Raw genomic sequence first — 11,413 nt, forward strand, 5'->3', positions numbered from 1 at the left:
GATGACAGTGGGGGTGTATGGGGGGTACAGGAGGGGACAATGGGGGTGTATGAGGGGTGCAGGAGGGGACAATGGGGGTGTATGGGGATGACAGAGGGGGTGTATGGGGGATACAGGAGGGGACAGTGGGGGTGTATGGGGGGGGACAGTGGGGGTGTATGGGGAATACAGGAGGGGACAATGGGGGTGTATGGGGATGACAGAGGGGGTATATGGGGGATACAGGAGGGACAGTGGGGGTGTATGGGGGGGGACAGTGGGGGTGTATGGGGAATACAGGAGGGGACAATGTGGGTGTATGGGGAATACAGGAGGGGACAATGGGGGTGTATGGGGGGTACAGGAGGGGCAATGGGGGTGTATGGGGGGGATACAGGAGGGGACAATGGGGGGTACAGGAGGGGACAATGGGGGTGTATGAGGGGTACAGGAGGGGACAATGGGGGTGTATGAGGGGTGCAGGAGGGGACAATGGGGGTGTATGGGGATGACAGAGGGGGTGTATGGGGGATACAGGAGGGGACAGTGGGGGTGTATGGGAGGGACAGTGGGGGTGTATGGGGAATACAGGAGGGGACAATGGGAGTGTATGGGGGGGTACAGGAGGGGCAATGGGGGGGTACAGGAGGGGACAATAGGGGTGTATGTGGATGACAGTGAGGGTGTATGGGGGATACAGGAGGGGACAATAGGGGTGTATGGGGGGGGATACAGGAGGGGGACAATAGGGGTGTATGGGGGGGATACAGGAGGGGGGCAGTGGGGGTGTATGGGGGGGATAGAGGAGGGGGTGTATGGGGGGATACAGGAGGGGGGCAGTGGGGGTGTATAGGAGGATACATGAGGGGGACAGTGGGGGTGTATGGGGGGGATACATGAGGGGGACAGTGGGGGTGTATGGGGGGGATACATGAGGGGGACAGCGGGGGTGTATGGGGGGGATACAGGAGGGGGACAGCGGGGGTGTATGGGGGGGATACAGGAGGGGGGCAGCGGGGGTGTATGGGGGGGATACAGGAGGGGGGCAGCGGGGGTGTATGGGGGGATACAGGAGGGGGGCAGCGGGGGTGTATGGGGGGGATACAGGAGGGGGGCAGCGGGGGTGTATGGGGGGGATACAGGAGGGGGACAGCGGGGGTGTATGGGGGGATACAGGAGGGGGGCAGCGGGGGTGTATGGGGGGGATACAGGAGGGGGGCAGCGGGGGTGTATGGGGGGGATACAGGAGGGGGGCAGCGGGGGTGTATGGGGGGATACAGGAGGGAGGCAGCGGGGGTGTATGGGGGGGGGATACAGGAGGGGGGCAGCGGGGGTGGGACATACTAAAGAGAATGAACATTATTACCAATGAGGAAAGATAAAGATTTCATGAGCTTTGTAGGTTTAATAGACCAGAATTGACCAGGATATATGTGCAGTGTATAATAGAATGAGCGGATATTCCATCCACACTGATGTAGAATACTATTCCTGTGCTAGGTAGACCAGGATATATCTGCAGTGTATAATAGTATGAGCGGAATATCCTATGGAATATCCGCTCATTCTATTATACACTGCACATATATCTTGGTCAGTCCTGGTCTACCTAGCACAGGAATAGTATTCTACATCAGTGTGGATGGAATATCCGCTCATTCTATTATACACTGCACATATATCCTGGTCTACCTAGCACAGGAATAGTATTCTACATCAGTGTGTATGGAATATCCGCTCATTCTATTATACACTGCACATATATCTTGGTCAGTCCTGGTCTACCTAGCACAGGAATAGTATTCTACATCAGTTTGTATGGAATATCCGCTCATTCTATTATACACTGCACATATATCTTGGTCAGTCCTGGTCTACCTAGCACAGGAATAGTATTCTACATCAGTGTGTATGGAATATCCGCTCATTCTATTATACACTGCACATATATCTTGGTCAGTCCTGGTCTACCTAGCACAGGAATAGTATTCTACGTCAGTGTGGATGGAATATCCGCTCATTGTATTATACACTGCACATATATCCTGGTCAGTCCTGGTCTACCTAGCACAGGAATAGTATTCTACATCAATGTGGATGGAATATCCGCTCATTCTATTATACACTGCAGATATATCCTGGTCAGTCCTGGTCTACCTAGCACAGGAATTGTGTTCTACATGAGTGTGTATGGAATATCTGCTCATTCTATTATACACTGCACATATATCCTGGTCATTCCTGGTCTACCTAGCACAGGAATAGTATTCTACATCAGTTTGTATGGAATATCCGCTCATTCTATTATACACTGCAGATATATCCTGGTCAGTCCTGGTCTACCTAGCACAGGAATAGTATTCTACATCAATGTGGATGGAATATCCGCTCATTCTATTATACACTGCACATATATCCTGGTCAGTCCTGGTCTACCTAGCACAGGAATAGTATTCTACATCAATGTGGATGGAATATCCGCTCATTGTATTATACACTGCACATATATCCTGGTCAGTCCTGGTCTACCTAGCACAGGAATAGTATTCTACATCAGTGTGTATGGAATATCCGCTCATTCTATTATACACTGCACATATATCCTGGTCTACCTAGCACAGGAATAGTATTCTACATCAGTGTGTATGGAATATCCGCTCATTCTATTATACACTGCACATATATCCTGGTCAGTCCTGGTCTACCTAGCATAGGAATAGTATTCTACATCAGTGTGTATGGAATATCTGCTCATTCTATTATACACTGCACATATATCCTGGTCTACCTAGCACAGGAATAGTATTCTACATCAGTGTGTATGGAATATCCGCTCATTCTATTATACACTGCACATATATCCTGGTCACTCCTGGTCTACCTAGCACAGGAATAGTATTCTACATCAGTGTGTATGGAATATCCGCTCATTGTATTATACACTGCACATATATCCTGGTCAGTCCTGGTCAACCTAGCACAGGAATAGTATTCTACATCAATGTGGATGGAATATCCGCTCATTCTATTATACACTGCAGATATATCCTGGTCAGTCCTGGTCTACCTAGCACAGGAATTGTGTTCTACATCAGTGTGTATGGAATATCCGCTCATTCTATTATACACTGCACATATATCCTGGTCTACCTATCAAAGGAATAGTATTCTACATCAGTGTGTATGGAATATCCGCTCATTCTATTATACACTGCACATATATCCTGGTCAGTCCTGGTCTACCTAGCACAGGAATAGTATTCTACATCAGTGTGTATGGAATATCCGCTCATTCTATTATACACTGCAGATATATTCTGGTCAGTCCTGGTCTACCTAGCACAGGAATAGTATTCTACATCAGTGTGTATGGAATATCCGCTCATTCTATTATACACTGCACATATATCCTGGTCTACCTAGCACAGGAATAGTATTCTACATCAGTGTGTATGGAATATCCGCTCATTCTATTATACACTGCACATATATCCTGGTCAGTCCTGGTCTACCTAGCACAGGACTAGTATTCTACATCAGTGTGTATGGAATATCCGCTCATTCTATTATACACTGCAGATACATCCTGGTCAGTCCTGGTCTACCTAGCACAGGAATAGTATTCTACATCAGTGTGTATGGAATATCCGCTCATTCTATTATACACTGCACATATATCCTGGTCTACCTAGCACAGGAATAGTATTCTACATCAGTGTGTATGGAATATCCGCTCATTCTATTATACACTGCACATATATCCTGGTCTACCTAGCACAGGACTAGTATTCTACATCAGTGTGTATGGAATATCCGCTCATTCTATTATACACTGCACATATATCTTGGTCAGTCCTGGTCTACCTAGCACAGGAATAGTATTCTACATCAGTGTGGATGGAATATCCGCTCATTGTATTATACACTGCACATATATCCTGGTCAGTCCTGGTCTACCTAGCACAGGAATTATATTCTACATCAATGTGTATGGAATATCCGCTCATTCTATTATACACTGCACATATATCCTGGTCTACCTAGCACAGGAATAGTATTCTACATCAGTGTGTATGGAATATCTGCTCATTCTATTATACACTGCACATATATCCTGGTCTACCTAGCACAGGAATTATATTCTACATCAGTGTGTATGGAATATCCGCTCATTCTATTATACACTGCACATATATCCTGGTCTACCTAGCACAGGACTAGTATTCTACATCAGTGTGTATGGAATATCCGCTCATTCTATTATACACTGCAGATATATCCTGGTCAGTCCTGGTCTACCTAGCACAGGAATAGTATTCTACATCAGTGTGTATGGAATATCTGCTCATTCTATTATACACTGCACATATATCCTGGTCTACCTAGCACAGGAATTATATTCTACATCAGTGTGTATGGAATATCCGCTCATTCTATTATATACTGCACATATATCCTGGTCATTCCTGGTCTACCTAGCACAGGAATAGTATTCTACATCAGTGTGTATGGAATATCCGCTCATTCTATTATACACTGCACATATATCCTGGTCAGTCCTGGTCTACCTAGCACAGGAATAGTATTCTACATCAGTGTGTATGGAATATCCACTCATTCTATTATACACTGCACATATATCCTGGTCAGTCCTGGTCTACCTAGCACAGGAATAGTATTCTACATCAGTGTGTATGGAATATCCGCTCATTCTATTATACTCTGCAGATATATCCTGGTCAGTCCTGGTCTACCTAGCACAGGAATAGTATTCTACATCAGTATATATGGAATATCCGCTCATTCTGTTATACACTACACATATATCCTGGTCACTCCTGGTCTACCTAGCACAGGAATAGTATTCTACATCAGTATATATGGAATATCCGCTCATTCTATTATACACTGCAGATATATCCTGGTCAGTCCTGGTCTACCTAGCACAGGAATAGTATTCTACATCAGTGTGTATGGAATATCCGCTCATTCTATTATACACTGCACATATATCCTGGTCAGTCCTGGTCTACCTAGCACAGGAATAGTATTCTACATCAATGTGGATGGAATATCCGCTCATTCTATTATACACTGCACATATATCCTGGTCAGTCCTGGTCTACCTAGCACAGGAATAGTATTCTACATCAGTGTGTATGGAATATCCGCTCATTCTATTATACACTGCACATATATCCTGGTCATTCCTGGTCTACCTAGCACAGGAATAGTATTCTACATAAGTGTGTATGGAATATCCGCTCATTCTATTATACACTGCACATATATCCTGGTCAGTCCTGGTCTACCTAGCATAGGAATAGTATTCTACATCAGTGTGTATGGAATATCCGCTCATTCTATTATACACTGCACATATATCCTGGTCAGTCCTGGTCTACCTAGCACAGGAATTATATTCTACATCAGTGTGTATGGAATATCCGCTCATTCTATTATACACTGCACATATATCCTGGTCATTCCTGGTCTACCTAGCACAGGAATAGTATTCTACATCAGTGTGTATGGAATATCCGCTCATTCTATTATACACTGCACATATATCCTGGTCAGTCCTGGTCTACCTAGCACAGGAATAGTATTCTACATCAGTGTGTATGGAATATCCACTCATTCTATTATACACTGCACATATATCCTGGTCAGTCCTGGTCTACCTAGCACAGGAATAGTATTCTACATCAGTGTGTATGGAATATCCGCTCATTCTATTATACACTGCACATATATCCTGGTCTACCTAGCACAGGAATAGTATTCTACATCAGTGTGTATGGAATATCCGCTCATTCTATTATACTCTGCAGATATATCCTGGTCAGTCCTGGTCTACCTAGCACAGGAATAGTATTCTACATCAGTGTGTATGGAATATCCGCTCATTCTATTATACACTGCACATATATCCTGGTCAGTCCTGGTCTACCTAGCACAGGAATAGTATTCTACATCAGTATATATGGAATATCCGCTCATTCTATTATACTCTACACATATATCCTGGTCACTCCTGGTCTACCTAGCACAGGAATAGTATTCTACATCAGTATATATGGAATATCCGCTCATTCTATTATACACTGCAGATATATCCTGGTCAGTCCTGGTCTACCTAGCACAGGAATAGTATTCTACATCAGTGTGTATGGAATATCCGCTCATTCTATTATACACTGCACATATATTCTGGTCAGTCCTGGTCTACCTAGCACAGGAATAGTATTCTACATCAGTGTGTATGGAATATCCGCTCATTGTATTATACACTGCACATATATCCTGGTCAGTCCTGGTCTACCTAGCATAGGAATAGTATTCTACATCAGTGTGGATGGAATATCCGCTCATTCTATTATACACTGCAGATATATCCTGGTCAGTCCTGGTCTACCTAGCACAGGAATAGTATTCTACATCAGTGTGTATGGAATATCCGCTCATTCTATTATACACTGCACATATATCCTGGTCAGTCCTGGTCTACCTAGCACAGGAATAGTATTCTACATCAGTGTGTATGGAATATCCGCTCATTCTATTATACACTGCACATATATCCTGGTCTACCTAGCACAGGAATAGTATTCTACATCAGTGTGGATGGAATATCCGCTCATTCTATTATACACTGCAGATATATCCTGGTCAGTCCTGGTCTACCTAGCACAGGAATAGTATTCTACATCAGTGTGTATGGAATATCCGCTCATTCTATTATACACTGCACATATATCCTGGTCAGTCCTGGTCTACCTAGCACAGGAATAGTATTCTACATCAGTGTGTATGGAATATCCGCTCATTCTATTATACACTGCACATATATCCTGGTCTACCTAGCACAGGAATAGTATTCTACATCAGTGTGTATGGAATATCCGCTCATTCTATTATACACTGCACATATATCTTGGTCAGTCCTGGTCTACCTAGCACAGGAATAGTATTCTACATCAGTGTGTATGGAATATCCGCTCATTCTATTATACACTGCAGATATATCCTGGTCAGTCCTGGTCTACCTAGCACAGGAATAGTATTCTACATCAGTGTGGATGGAATATCCGCTCATTCTATTATACACTGCAGATATATCCTGGTCAGTCCTGGTCTACCTAGCACAGGAATAGTATTCTACATCAGTGTGTATGGAATATCCGCTCATTCTATTATAAACTGCACATATATCCTGGTCAGTCCTGGTCTACCTAGCACAGGAATAGTATTCTACATCAGTGTGTATGGAATATCCGCTCATTCTATTATACACTGCACATATATCCTGGTCAGTCCTGGTCTACCTAGCACAGGAATAGTATTCTACATCAGTTTGGATGGAATATCCGCTCATTCTATTATACACTGCAGATATATCCTGGTCTACCTAGCATAGGAATAGTATTCTACATCAGTGTATATGGAATATCTGCTCATTCTATTATACACTGCACATATATCCTGGTCTACCTAGCACAGGACTAGTATTCTACATCAGTGTGTATGGAATATCCGCTCATTCTATTATACACTGCACATATATCCTGGTCACTCCTGGTCTACCTAGCACAGGAATAGTATTCTACATCAGTGTGTATGGAATATCTGCTCATTCTATTATACACTGCACATATATTCTGGTCAGTCCTGGTCTACCTAGCACAGGAATAGTATTCTACATCAGTGTGTATGGAATATCCGCTCATTCTATTATACACTGCACATATATCCTGGTCATTCCTGGTCTACCTAGCACAGGAATAGTATTCTACATCAGTGTGTATGGAATATCCGCTCATTCTATTATACACTGCACATATATCCTGGTCAGTCCTGGTCTACCTAGCATAGGAATAGTATTCTACATCAGTGTGTATGGAATATCCGCTCATTCTATTATACACTGCACATATATCCTGGTCTACCTATCACAGGACTAGTATTCTACATCAGTGTGTATGGAATATCCGCTCATTCTATTATACACTGCACATATATCCTGGTCAGTCCTGGTCTACCTAGCACAGGAATTATATTCTACATCAGTGTGTATGGAATATCCGCTCATTCTATTATACACTGCACATATATCCTGGTCATTCCTGGTCTACCTAGCACAGGAATAGTATTCTACATCAGTGTGTATGGAATATCCGCTCATTCTATTATACACTGCACATATATCCTGGTCTACCTAGCACAGGAATAGTATTCTACATCAGTGTGTATGGAATATCCACTCATTCTATTATACACTGCACATATATCCTGGTCAGTCCTGGTCTACCTAGCACAGGAATAGTATTCTACATCAGTGTGTATGGAATATCCGCTCATTCTATTATACACTGCACATATATCCTGGTCTACCTAGCACAGGAATAGTATTCTACATCAGTGTGTATGGAATATCCGCTCATTCTATTATACTCTGCAGATATATCCTGGTCAGTCCTGGTCTACCTAGCACAGGAATAGTATTCTACATCAGTGTGTATGGAATATCCGCTCATTCTATTATACACTGCACATATATCCTGGTCAGTCCTGGTCTACCTAGCACAGGAATAGTATTCTACATCAGTATATATGGAATATCCGCTCATTCTATTATACTCTACACATATATCCTGGTCACTCCTGGTCTACCTAGCACAGGAATAGTATTCTACATCAGTATATATGGAATATCCGCTCATTCTATTATACACTGCAGATATATCCTGGTCAGTCCTGGTCTACCTAGCACAGGAATAGTATTCTACATCAATGTGGATGGAATATCCACTCATTCTATTATACACTGCACATATATCCTGGTCTACCTAGCACAGGAATAGTATTCTACATCAGTGTGTATGGAATATCCGCTCATTCTATTATACACTGCAGATATATCCTGGTCAGTCCTGGTCTACCTAGCACAGGAATAGTATTATACATCAGTGTATATGGAATATCTGCTCATTCTATTATACACTGCACATATATCCTGGTCAGTCCTGGTCTACCTAGCACAGGAATAGTATTCTACATCAGTGTGTATGGAATATCCGCTCATTCTATTATACACTGCACATATATCCTGGTCATTCCTGGTCTACCTAGCATAGGAATAGTATTCTACATCAGTGTGTATGGAATATCCGCTCATTCTATTATACACTGCAGATATATCCTGGTCAGTCCTGGTCTACCTAGCACAGGAATAGTATTCTACATCAGTGTGTATGGAATATCCGCTCATTGTATTATACACTGCACATATATTCTGGTCAGTCCTGGTCTACCTAGCATAGGAATAGTATTCTACATCAGTGTGTATGGAATATCCGCTCATTCTATTATACACTGCAGATATATCCTGGTCAGTCCTGGTCTACCTAGCACAGGAATAGTATTCTACATCAGTGTGGATGGAATATCCGCTCATTCTATTATACACTGCACATATATCCTGGTCTACCTAGCATAGGAATAGTATTCTACATCAGTGTGGATGGAATATCCGCTCATTCTATTATACACTGCAGATATATCCTGGTCAGTCCTGGTCTACCTAGCACAGGAATAGTATTCTACATCAGTGTGTATGGAATATCCGCTCATTCTATTATACACTGCACATATATCCTGGTCAGTCCTGGTCTACCTAGCACAGGAATAGTATTCTACATCAGTGTGTATGGAATATCCGCTCATTCTATTATACACTGCACATATATCCTGGTCTACCTAGCACAGGAATAGTATTCTACATCAGTGTGGATGGAATATCCGCTCATTCTATTATACACTGCACATATATCCTGGTCAGTCCTGGTCTACCTAGCACAGGAATAGTATTCTACATCAGTGTGTATGGAATATCCGCTCATTCTATTATACACTGCACATATATCCTGGTCAGTCCTGGTCTACCTAGCACAGGAATAGTATTCTACATCAGTGTGTATGGAATATCCGCTCATTCTATTATACACTGCACATATATCCTGGTCTACCTAGCACAGGAATAGTATTCTACATCAGTGTGTATGGAATATCCGCTCATTCTATTATACACTGCACATATATCTTGGTCAGTCCTGGTCTACCTAGCACAGGAATAGTATTCTACATCAGTGTGTATGGAATATCCGCTCATTCTATTATACACTGCAGATATATCCTGGTCAGTCCTGGTCTACCTAGCACAGGAATAGTATTCTACATCAGTGTGGATGGAATATCCGCTCATTCTATTATACACTGCAGATATATCCTGGTCAGTCCTGGTCTACCTAGCACAGGAATAGTATTCTACATCAGTGTGTATGGAATATCCGCTCATTCTATTATACACTGCACATATATCCTGGTCAGTCCTGGTCTACCTAGCACAGGAATAGTATTCTACATCAGTGTGTATGGAATATCCGCTCATTCTATTATACACTGCACATATATCCTGGTCAGTCCTGGTCTACCTAGCACAGGAATAGTATTCTACATCAGTTTGGATGGAATATCCGCTCATTCTATTATACACTGCAAATATATCCTGGTCTACCTAGCATAGGAATAGTATTCTACATCAGTGTATATGGAATATCTGCTCATTCTATTATACACTGCACATATATCCTGGTCTACCTAGCACAGGACTAGTATTCTACATCAGTGTGTATGGAATATCCGCTCATTCTATTATACACTGCACATATATCCTGGTCACTCCTGGTCTACCTAGCACAGGAATAGTATTCTACATCAGTGTGTATGGAATATCCGCTCATTCTATTATACACTGCACATATATCCTGGTCATTCCTGGTCTACCTAGCACAGGAATAGTATTCTACATCAGTGTGTATGGAGTATCCGCTCATTCTATTATACACTGCACATATATCCTGGTCTACCTAGCACAGGAATAGTATTCTACATCAGTGTGTATGGAATATCCGCTCATTCTATTATACACTGCACATATATCCTGGTCATTCCTGGTCTACCTAGCACAGGAATAGTATTCTACATCAGTTTGGATGGAATATCCGCTCATTCTATTATACACTGCACATATATCTTGGTCAGTCCTGGTCTACCTAGCACAGGAATAGTATTCTACATCAGTGTGTATGGAATATCCGCTCATTCTATTATACACTGCACATATATCTTGGTCAGTCCTGGTCTACCTAGCACAGGAATAGTATTCTACATCAGTTTGGATGGAATATCCGCTCATTCTATTATACACTGCACATATATCCTGGTCTACCTAGCATAGGAATAGTATTCTACATCAGTGTATATGGAATATCTGCTCATTCTATTATACACTGCACATATATCCTGGTCTACCTAGCACAGGACTAGTATTCTACATCAGTGTGTATGGAATATCCGCTCATTCTATTATACA

This window comes from Leptodactylus fuscus, unplaced genomic scaffold, assembly GCF_031893055.1.
Source record: "Leptodactylus fuscus isolate aLepFus1 unplaced genomic scaffold, aLepFus1.hap2 HAP2_SCAFFOLD_104, whole genome shotgun sequence".
Lineage (NCBI taxonomy): Eukaryota > Metazoa > Chordata > Amphibia > Anura > Leptodactylidae > Leptodactylus > Leptodactylus fuscus.